A 10434-nucleotide genomic window follows, 5' to 3' on the forward strand; every position below is an offset into this window, starting at 1 on the left:
CCATAAAAATCAGCCTTCCAAAAACCAAACGGCGCACCTTTCACTCTACGCCCCGCTGTGTGGCCGTACAGTAGTTTACGGCCACATATTGGGTGTTTCTGTAAACGGCAGAGTCAGGGCAATAAAGATACAGTCTTGTTTGGCTGTTAACCCTTGCTTTGTTAGTGGAAAAAATGGGTTAAAATGAAAAATTTGACAAAAAAATGAAATTCTCAAATTTCCTCCCCATTTGCCAATAACTCTTGTGCAACACCTAAAGGGTTAACAATGTATGCAAAATCAGTTTTGAATACCTTGAGGGGTGTAGTTTCTTAGATGGGGTCATTTTTGGGTGGTTTCTATTATGTAAGCCTCACAAAGTGACTTCAGACCTGAACTGGTCCCTAAAAATTGAGTTTTTGTAAATTTCGGAAAAATTTCAAGATTTGCTTCTAAACTTCTAAGCCTTATAACATCCCCAAAAAATAAAATATCTTTCCCAAAATAATTCAAGCATGAAGTAGACATATGGGGAATGTAAAGTCATCACAATTTTTTGGGGTATTACTATGTATTACAGAAGTAGAGAAACTGAAACTTTGAAATTTTCAAATTTTTCCAAATTTTTGGTAAATTAGGTATTTTTTGTGCAAAAGAAAAAAAAATTTTGGACTTCATTTTACCAGTGTCATGAAGTACAATATGTGACGAAAAAACAATCTCAGAATGGCCTGGATAAGTCAAAGCGTTTTAAAGTTATTAGCACTTAAAGTGACACTGGTCAGATTTCCAAAAAATGGCCTGGTCCTTAAGGTGAAAATGAGCCCGGTCCTGAAGGGGTTAAGCATCCCGAGGTGTTCTACTCGAGCACCCGAGCACTTTGGTGCTCGACCAACACTAATGATGATTCATCAGGAAAGAAAAGCTCTCACGAATATATTGCTCCACACAATAGAAGTGCAAATGCCAAAATTAAGGTACAGATCTAATAAAGGTGACCATTCAAATTATTAGACAGCACTCCTTAAATGATGATAATTAGTGGTTTTATTTCACTTCATATTATTTCAGCCGGAGTTAGTGGTATATCAGTTGCGTGCAACGTTTCGGGCTAACATTCGCCCTTCATCAGGCACTCTGAGGACCACAGTGTGCATACTATATAAAGGGGACCATTCAATATCAATAAAATAAATACCTAATAATAGCTATAGAAAATATATTAGGAATACTGGAGTACAATCCATGAATCTATAACCAAAATGAATTCATTGAAGACACTCAGACACATAGGGGGTCATTTATCAAACTGGTGTTAAATAGTAGAACTGGCTTAGTTGCCCATAGCAATCAGATTCCACCTTTCATTTTTCACAGCTCCTTTGGAAAATGAAATGTGGAATCTGATTGGTTGCTATGGGCAACTAAGCCAGTTCTACTATTTAACACCAGTTTGATAAATGGCCCCCATAGTACATATAGATGTTTAGATATAAGCTGAGGTAGATAGCATGCCTTCCAGGTTAGGAATGATACCACATACTGTAATCATTTCACTGCTATTGAATAGTTATTAACTTGTAATAGATTTTCCCAGGCAAACACCAATATTTTCCGGTTTTTAATGTTTTATATAATGATGTACTGCTTATAAATGATATAAAGATAGAAACAAAGGTAATAATGTGACTAGTGTTCAACGAAGTGAAGCATCCAAAGTGGAATTCGATCCGAAGAGTAGTAAAAATTAGGATTCTAAACAAAGCCGAATTTCCTCACGCTTCATGGTAACAAATCATTTTTCATAAAATGGCGGCTGGAGTTGTCTCAGAAAGAATAAAAAAAAAAACTCAACTCATCCACTTGCTTACGCAGAGGAAGTCCAGCGTGATCATGTGGTGATGTCATCATCACCACGTGATCACGCTGGGAGCAGGTGGTGATGTCATCACGTTCAGTGCAGGTCCTTCGGCAGGTGTTTTTGCAATCAAGAGAGGAGCGGACTGCCTCTGTGCGAGCGAGTGGATGAGGTGAGTGATTTTTATTTTTTAAACCCAAAAAGCCATATGACACTAGCGTATTACCATTTTTAATGGCCATTAGATGGGTGCACTTCTGTCTAAGCGGCTGGTAAGAATGGTCCCATTGATTTATAGGCTGAATGGGGTTTTAACATAGAGATTCATCACAAATTAATAATAGTCACAAATCAAATTTCTTGTCAAACTTCGGCAAAGCTGGCAAATTTAATTTTTTAAATCTTTGCTCATCTCTAACTGTAACCTGTGACAACAAATGTGTAACTATGTTTGGTAATACATTTTTAAATATAAAAGCACTGAGAGATGACAGATGGATAGATAGATAGATAGATAGATAGATAGATAGATAGATAGATAGATAGATAGATAGATAGATAGATAGATAGATAGATAAATAGATAGATAGATAGATTGAATGGAAAGGCAGCACTCCGGTCTTCAAGTGAAGAAAAGTGGATCTTTAATTACACCCAACAGCAATGCAGTATTTCAGCTCTCTTAATGGAGCCTTTGTCAAGCAGTGAACAAAGTGCTCTAAACACACATTTATATAAGGCTGTGTACAAATTTCACATTATTATTCTCAATTAGTGTATCAACATGATTATACTGTGTAAGGATTTCCCAAATGGTAGCCTTCAGATAAATACACAGTAGCCTTTTAGTGGTGGAAATCAAAGTAATAAATGTCTTTTATTGTTGGCACACCACAATTCAACAGGCGGTAGTGATCAGCTTACTTCAGCTGACACTTAAAGAAAAACAGTTCAGTCTTGAATCTCAAAAATCACATAGAAAGTTTTAGGGCACAGTACCGTACTCCCCACGGAGTGGATGGGAACCTTGCTTTGTCCTTTGTCTCTCAGCAGAGACCCTCTGGTTTTCACTCGGCTCCAAAAACACACAGCTACACAGAGCTCCACCATCAGCCAGGTAATCACACCACTGACCCTGCTGGCTGACTTTTTGTAAGCCCGTCAAAACCCGGCCTGGACCATGGGGCACAGCCAACCCTCCCTGCACTTTGGCTGCTCCCAGTAAGAGCCGGCCCGGATTAGCTTTTCACAGCTATACTAACTATCAAAGTGTCCATCAGCAACTGCTGCGGACATTTGCACTATTGGCTCCTACTTCACCGAGGCCAGGAACCTCGGTGACACATATCTTCCATCTATGATGGTCCCTTGTGCCTTTCTACAACTGTATTAAAAAGAGTTGTGGTTTAATATGTAAATTTCATATAAAAGTGTAAAATTTCATATTCCAATTCAATATCCTCCATAAATATACAGTGAGTCATAATAAATTCATATTTGTGATACATCAATACATAATTGATTAATGAAGTACACATATGCTAGTGATAAATGGTCAATAAAAATTAAATTGAGGGCAAACACCCACCATGATTCCAGCCATGTGTAAAGCAACCCTGCGTCCCATGATGAACAATGCGCCTGCGCCAGCTAGTAACAGGCTACCGCGAGACCTCTACATATCCCGCGCATGTGCAGTACGTAGAGCAGGTCTCTGCTCATACCCAGCATGGCGATCTGCGCGTAACTAGTTCATTGCGCATGACCGAGTGGATAGGATTGAACATAAGTGTTAACAATAAAAATGAGTTAAACGGTCCGTTAAGTTTAATAATTGGGATCATCCTATATAGCGCAAACCTAGGAATGTCTAAAAGGGCACTGTCCAAGGTACATGTAAACCACCATGTGAATTGGGGAAAAGGGACACTCCCGCATCCCCATTCCTCTATCACTACATTCCAGGTCGCATACAGGTAACCACAAAAAGGAAACTATTTTGTGTGTCCATGGATGTAAGTCATAGGTATGCATGGTTCCCGGCGTGAACCGGGACACGTGCCCCCATGTGGCATGAGGAACAGGGATGTGTCCAATGCCCCCCTTCCCCAATCACCCCATCCTCGGGCACATATATGAATTACATGTTAAACAGCCCTATAAACCTGGAATAACCAGTATACCACAGAGGACCTAGTAATGGGGGTGTGTGGCACAATTAAGTGTTTTATCTTAATTTATAAAAAGTTTACGAAAATGTGAAGAAATTCACTGTTTTCTAAATTTTAATCTCTCTGCTTTTAAGACAGATAGTGATACCTCAGAAAATATTTATTAATTAACATTCCCCATATGTCTACTTTATGTTGGCATCATTTTAGTAATGTAATGTTATTTTTTTAGGACGCTAGAAGGTTTAGAATTTTAGAAGCAATTTTTTTAAATTTTTAAGAAAATTTCCAAAGTCAACTTTTTTAAGGACCAGTTCAGTTCTGATGTCACTTTGTGGGGCTTACATAATAGAACCAACCCATAAATGACCTTATTTTAGAAATGATACCCTGCAAACTATTTAAAACTGGTTTTAGAAATGTTGTTAACCCTTTAGGTATTCCACAGGAATTAAAGAAAAATAGAGGTGAAATTTCTAAATGTCCCTTTTTTTTTAGATTTTCCATTTTAATAATTTTTTTCCTGGAATACATCAAGGGTTAACAACAAAACAAACCTCAATATTTATTACTTTGATTCTGAAGTTTGTAGAAACACCCCATATGTGGTCGTATACCACTGTTTGGGCACACGACAGGGCACAAAAGGCAAAAAGCGCCATATGGTTTTTGAAGGGCAGATTTTGCTGGAATGGTCTTTAGGCACAGTGAAAACCCCCAAAAAGTGACCACATTTTGTAAACTACACCACCCAAGGAATTTTTAAGGGGTGTAGCAAGCACTTCACTCAACAGCTCTTTCATAGAATTTTTAATACTTGGGTGTGAAAATGAAAAATTTCATTTTTTTTTTATAAGAAAATGGTACTTTAGGCCCAAACGTTCTTTTCACACAAGATAACAGGAGAATATCCCCCCCCCCCCCCAATTTGCTACCCACTTTCTCCTGAATACAGTAACAGTTGTAAACTGTTATTCAGGGTTACGCCAGGGCTCAGAAGGGAAGGAGCAGCATCTGGATTTTGTAACATGTAATTTTCTGTCATGGTTTTTAAGAGCAATAACTTTTTTTTATTTTTTGTTGAATGAGTTGTATGAGGGCTTATTTTGTGTGAGACAAGCTGTAGTTTTCATTGGCACCATTTTGGGGTACAGTTGTGCAACGTGCCGGTCCGCAGGGGAGAACACGTGAGGTTCATGGTAGGCCGACAGGTGCAACAGTTCATCGGGTACTCACGGTTAGCAGATGCCTCCCTGGGCCAGCAGTGCAGTGAAGGGGAGAACAGCACTAGATTCCCCGGGGCACACTCTATTACAAGGGACACCGGCCAGGTGGTGTTCGAGGTGCCCTTAATGGTGATTGGGTTTCTGAGTGCTTGTGCGGCTGGGCCCCTGACTTAGGTAATGTCGTGATGCCAGCACCTTGATGGTGCAAAATGATGAGAGTGGTTGTAGTATGGAGATAGAATAATGAGGCAGGTTTGAATCCAACTAAGAACTTTACTGTAACCAGGATCTTGACAACAGTTTACATCCAGTTATGAAACAGTCTCTTATAAACATGCAGGTTGGATGTGATGAATCCCAGTAACAGGCTGTACATGTAGTTATGTCTCAGGCTATTGTAGGTAGTTGTGTACTCACTGATATTCAGATTTTTGCCTGGTTCAGTTTCTCCAGCTTATTAATGGTGAGGCTGCCGGAAGCTAATAGATCCTTCACCTTGAATCCAAAGGTCCTTAAAGCCTGGTAAAATGGCTGTTGTCCTTTGTGTTTTTATCCACTCTTTATCACTTGAACTGACTTCCACTAAACACAGCTAGAAGCTTCACTCTCACTCCTTCAACTCCTACTCCTCCTCTCCCCTAAACTAAGCCTGAACTGTGCTATATATACTGTGGTGCTACCCCCATCTATTGGTGGAATGTGTGTAGTGCACCTGACAACCTGGTAACAGGGATTTCACATAAGATCAAAATACAGCATGATACAACATATAATCACCAAAAAAATGAATGAAAATAACTTACATATGTATGAAGATCCAAACAACTTTATTGTAAGTATATATTAATATTGGTTGACCATAATACAACATATGACATAACAAGCTTTTGCAGTGCCCATGTACACTAGTGGGATGCTGCATACCCCCCTTGTTAAATATGTGTCGCCCTCGACACATTTAGGACCTGACGAAGTCTCCTAAAAAATATAAAGAAAGGAGAAAGCATGCATGCATAAAGAACAATACCGTAACCCCATACTTGTATTCTCTTCTTTTAGCTCCAAGAGAAATAGGTTAGGCACAAATATATATATATATATATTCAGGAACATTGAAATACATTAAAGTATAATATGGGTGACAAGGGGCCATCATTCTCCTTTAAGACTGGTGATCTGGGGCGCTGACCTTGCACAGCGAACAGTCAAAACCAGGATAGTCTATAGTGAAATCCAACAATAAATCTTACAGGAGGCTCACAGGTCATGAGTCTGTTCCCTGAGCAAAATGTCAATAGTGGAACATCAAGGAGGCTCGGGTACGTTAAAGGGACACTGACAGGCCCGATAAACATATTAAGTTATTCCTATGCAGTCATAGGTCTATTAAAGTGTATTACAATCACATAAGTGTACCCCCTGTCGGCATTTTAAACCATGTAAAAACAACTTTATAATCATCTGTCAATCAGCTTCCTTTATGCCCAAGGGGCGGTTTTTCACATCTCTTTATGCCCAAGGGGCGTTTTTACTCCTACCTTTGTGCCCAGCCGCGCCTCAACTGTCGCTTCCTAGCGCCGCCCAGCTCAGTATTATTCACTGGCTGGGCGGATTTTACAGTCCCCGATCCTCCCGAGCCGGCGCAGGCGCAGCAGGAGACGCTGGCATTGAATAAGGGACGCAGGCGCACTGCGAGTGAGGGTGCCGGGCAAGTTATCCGGCGCACGCGCAGAAGGTACTAGTGAGTTCAATGCAGCAGGTGGTACAGTCCTCAACATTTCAATTAAGGTTTGATTCATTTTTTTCACAAAGTCCATTACCTTGAGGATGGTAAGCTGTTGTTCTAATCTTCTGACAATTGTGAAGTGAACACAATTCATGGAATAGTTGGGACTCAAAGGCAGATCCTTGATCTGTAACAATCTTTTCAGGGCATCCATAGGGCAACAGGAAATTCTTCCAGAAAACATTTGCGGTGGTTTTGGCTGTCAAGTCTTTAACAGGTACGGCTAGTACAAATTTAGTGTGGTGATCAATTATTGTCATGGCGTAGGTATATCCTGAGCGACTTGGTTCTAGCTTTACATGATCAATGGCCACTATTTCTAGAGGGGTTTTTCTTACAATGGAATGCAACGGTGCTCTTTGGTCATGTCCTTAGATGATAGATAGATAGATAGATAGATAATATATATAGAGAGATAGAAATGGAGAGATACAGAAGACGGAGTAGAGTAGAATTTCTTATCCACGGCTTTAGGTTTTATTGACACATTTAAAAAAGAAAGAAAAAAAGAAAAAAGAATAGCCTGTGACTGAAATGCAGAATTCCCCTATGTGAGGAATGCATACAACAAACCTTTCACCAGCAGAAATGACAGAAATGCTCGCACTTTGGTCACTCCAGATACTGAGAATATAGTCACTAAACATTGGCAGTAAAGGCTCCACTGCACCACAAAAAGCAGGAGATTAGTGAGGCTGAAGTAACCAGGGTGGTATTTGAAGGGGTATTTTTTTGGGTTTGCAAAAAATCATATTTCTTCCGTTATTTGTCATCTCTTGACTGAGGACAAGGTTGACCTTCTGAATAAGGAATGTTCTGGGGCACATTTTTGTACTGTATGCACCTAATTTGCTGAAAATGTAATAAAAAATGAGGATTTAAAATAATAAGCAGTAATACTAATATAAACACTAATAATCATCATCATAGTAATATCCATAGGAACATATTGCTTCACACAATATAAGTTCAAATTTAAGGTACAGATCTAATACCTCAATAGCATTAAATAAATATAAAATTCATAAATCAATAAAAAAGTTAAAAATGAATTCACTGCAGACAGACACACAGGGGCGGGGGATTTATCATCCCCTTACGCCTCTTTTTAACATAGAAAAGTTGCAAATCCATCAGATTTGTGACATTTAATGCATTTGCGATTTTTCAAAACTTGCATTTTACACCGCCCTCAAGATGTCTTTAACGCTATTGAATAGGGTTGAGCGAACCCGTGGAAGTTCGGGACCCAAATTTGACCCGAATTTGACCCAGAACCCGGATACCATTAAAGTCAATGGGAACCCGAACTTCACTTCACTATTTTCCGTTATAACGGAAAATACTAGCATTCTTAAGACAGAGTGTGGTGACGTCATCGCAGGTCCTTTTGCAGGTCTTGCAGAAAGAAGAAAGAAGAGGATACCGGCTACGCGATCAAGTGGATGAGGTGAGTTTTTTTAAAATTATTTTTAACCCCTCAATGGCTATTTTATTTAGCATTCTCTCTTAAGAAAGCTATTATTTTTCATTATAACCATGTTATAATGGAAAATAATAAAATCACCCGAACTTCAGTGAAAAACTCCGGGTTCGGGTCCGGGCACCCGAACTCCCAAAGTTCGGTACGAACCCGAACTTTGCAGTTCGGGTTCGCTCAACCCTACTATTGAATGATTATTAACTTGTATTAGATTTTCTCAGGCAAACACCATAAATCTATCTATCTATCTATCTATCTATCTATCTATCTATCTATCTATCTATTTTTCTTTCCTATCTATCTAATATCTACCTGTCTCATATCTATCTATTATCTATCTAATATCTAGCTATCTATTATCTATCTATCTATCATCTGTCTAATTATCTATTTATCTATCTTCTATCTATCTATTGATCTATCTCATATCTATCTCTTGATGGACTTATGTCTTTTTTCCAACCGTATCAACTATGTAACTATGTATCTCCTATCTATATATCTATCTACGTATCTATCTCTCTATGTATCAATCTACTGTATTTATCTCCTATCTATCGTACTCTAAATCAATATTTTGCTGTTTTATTTGAAATGTTGTATATACTGTAATGATTTGCTACTTATAAAAGTTCTATAAAGACAGAAGCAGAAGTAATACTGTGACAAGAAATGTATAACTCAGTTTTGTAATACATTTCTAGATTTACAGTAAAAGCTATGAGAGATGCTGAATAGATTGATATGAGATATAGATACATAGATTGATAAATCTGTGGTATTGATTTTGTAATACTTTATGGTAAATGAATACATAAAGTCCTCCTCACATATGACAGTTGTGTTTGGCCAGTTGTTTTAGATCGGGAACGGCTTCTATATGTACTGCTTCAGATATGCTCCAGCGTTTTCCTGTGACTGAAATGCAGAATTCCCCTTTGTGAGGAACGCATACAACAAACCTTTTACCAGCAGAAATGACAGAAATGCTCGCCCTGCGGTCACTTCAGATACTGAGAATAGGATCACTAAACATTGGCAGTACAGGCTCCACTGCACCACAAAAAGCAGGAGGTTAGTGAGGCTGAAGTAACCAGTAGCGGTATATGAAGGGGTGTTCCTGTTTGTTTGTCATAAATCATTTTTCTTTAGTCTTTTGTCTTCTCTTGAAGACTGACCTTCTGTATACGGAGTGCAGTGTACTGTATGTACATGATTATATGAAAATGTAATAAAAAAAAGGGTATCAAAATTATCAATAGTAATACTAAGTTAAATAATAATAATAATGAATTATTATTATTATTATTATTATTATTATTATTATTATTACCATCGTAGTATCCATACACTATCCATAGTATAAATTCACAGCTGAAAGTCTGGAAATGAAGTATGGGTTAGTTACAACTAGTTAGGAGAAGATAATATATTAGCTTCTGAAACACCAGGGGGGTAATTTATCAAACTGGTATAAAATAGAACTGACTTAGTTGCCCCCAGCAACCAATCAGTTTCCAACTTTCATTTTTCAGAACTTCTTTGGAAAATGAAAGATGGAATCTGATTTGTTGCTATGAGGAACTAAGCCAGTTCTACTTTACACTAATTTGATAAATCTTCCTCTATATTTTACAAAATCATTTTCAACATTAAAAATGGTTTTCTGAAATTTTAATACTGATGACCTATCCTTAGGATAGGTCATCAGTATCTGATTGGTGGGGATCCGACACCCAGGACTCCCGTCGATCAGCTGTTTAAGAAGGCGCCAACGCTTCTGTGAGCGCCGCAGACTTCTCTCAGCTCGCCAAGCACAGCGCCGTGCATTGTATAGTGGTTGTGCTTGGTATCGTGCTCAGCCCCATTCACTTCTATGTGACCAATGAATGTGTCATCACTGGCCTAGGGAAAGCTGAGAGAAGGCCGCG

The sequence above is a fragment of the Bufo bufo genome, chromosome 2 (assembly GCF_905171765.1).
Source record: "Bufo bufo chromosome 2, aBufBuf1.1, whole genome shotgun sequence".
Lineage (NCBI taxonomy): Eukaryota > Metazoa > Chordata > Amphibia > Anura > Bufonidae > Bufo > Bufo bufo.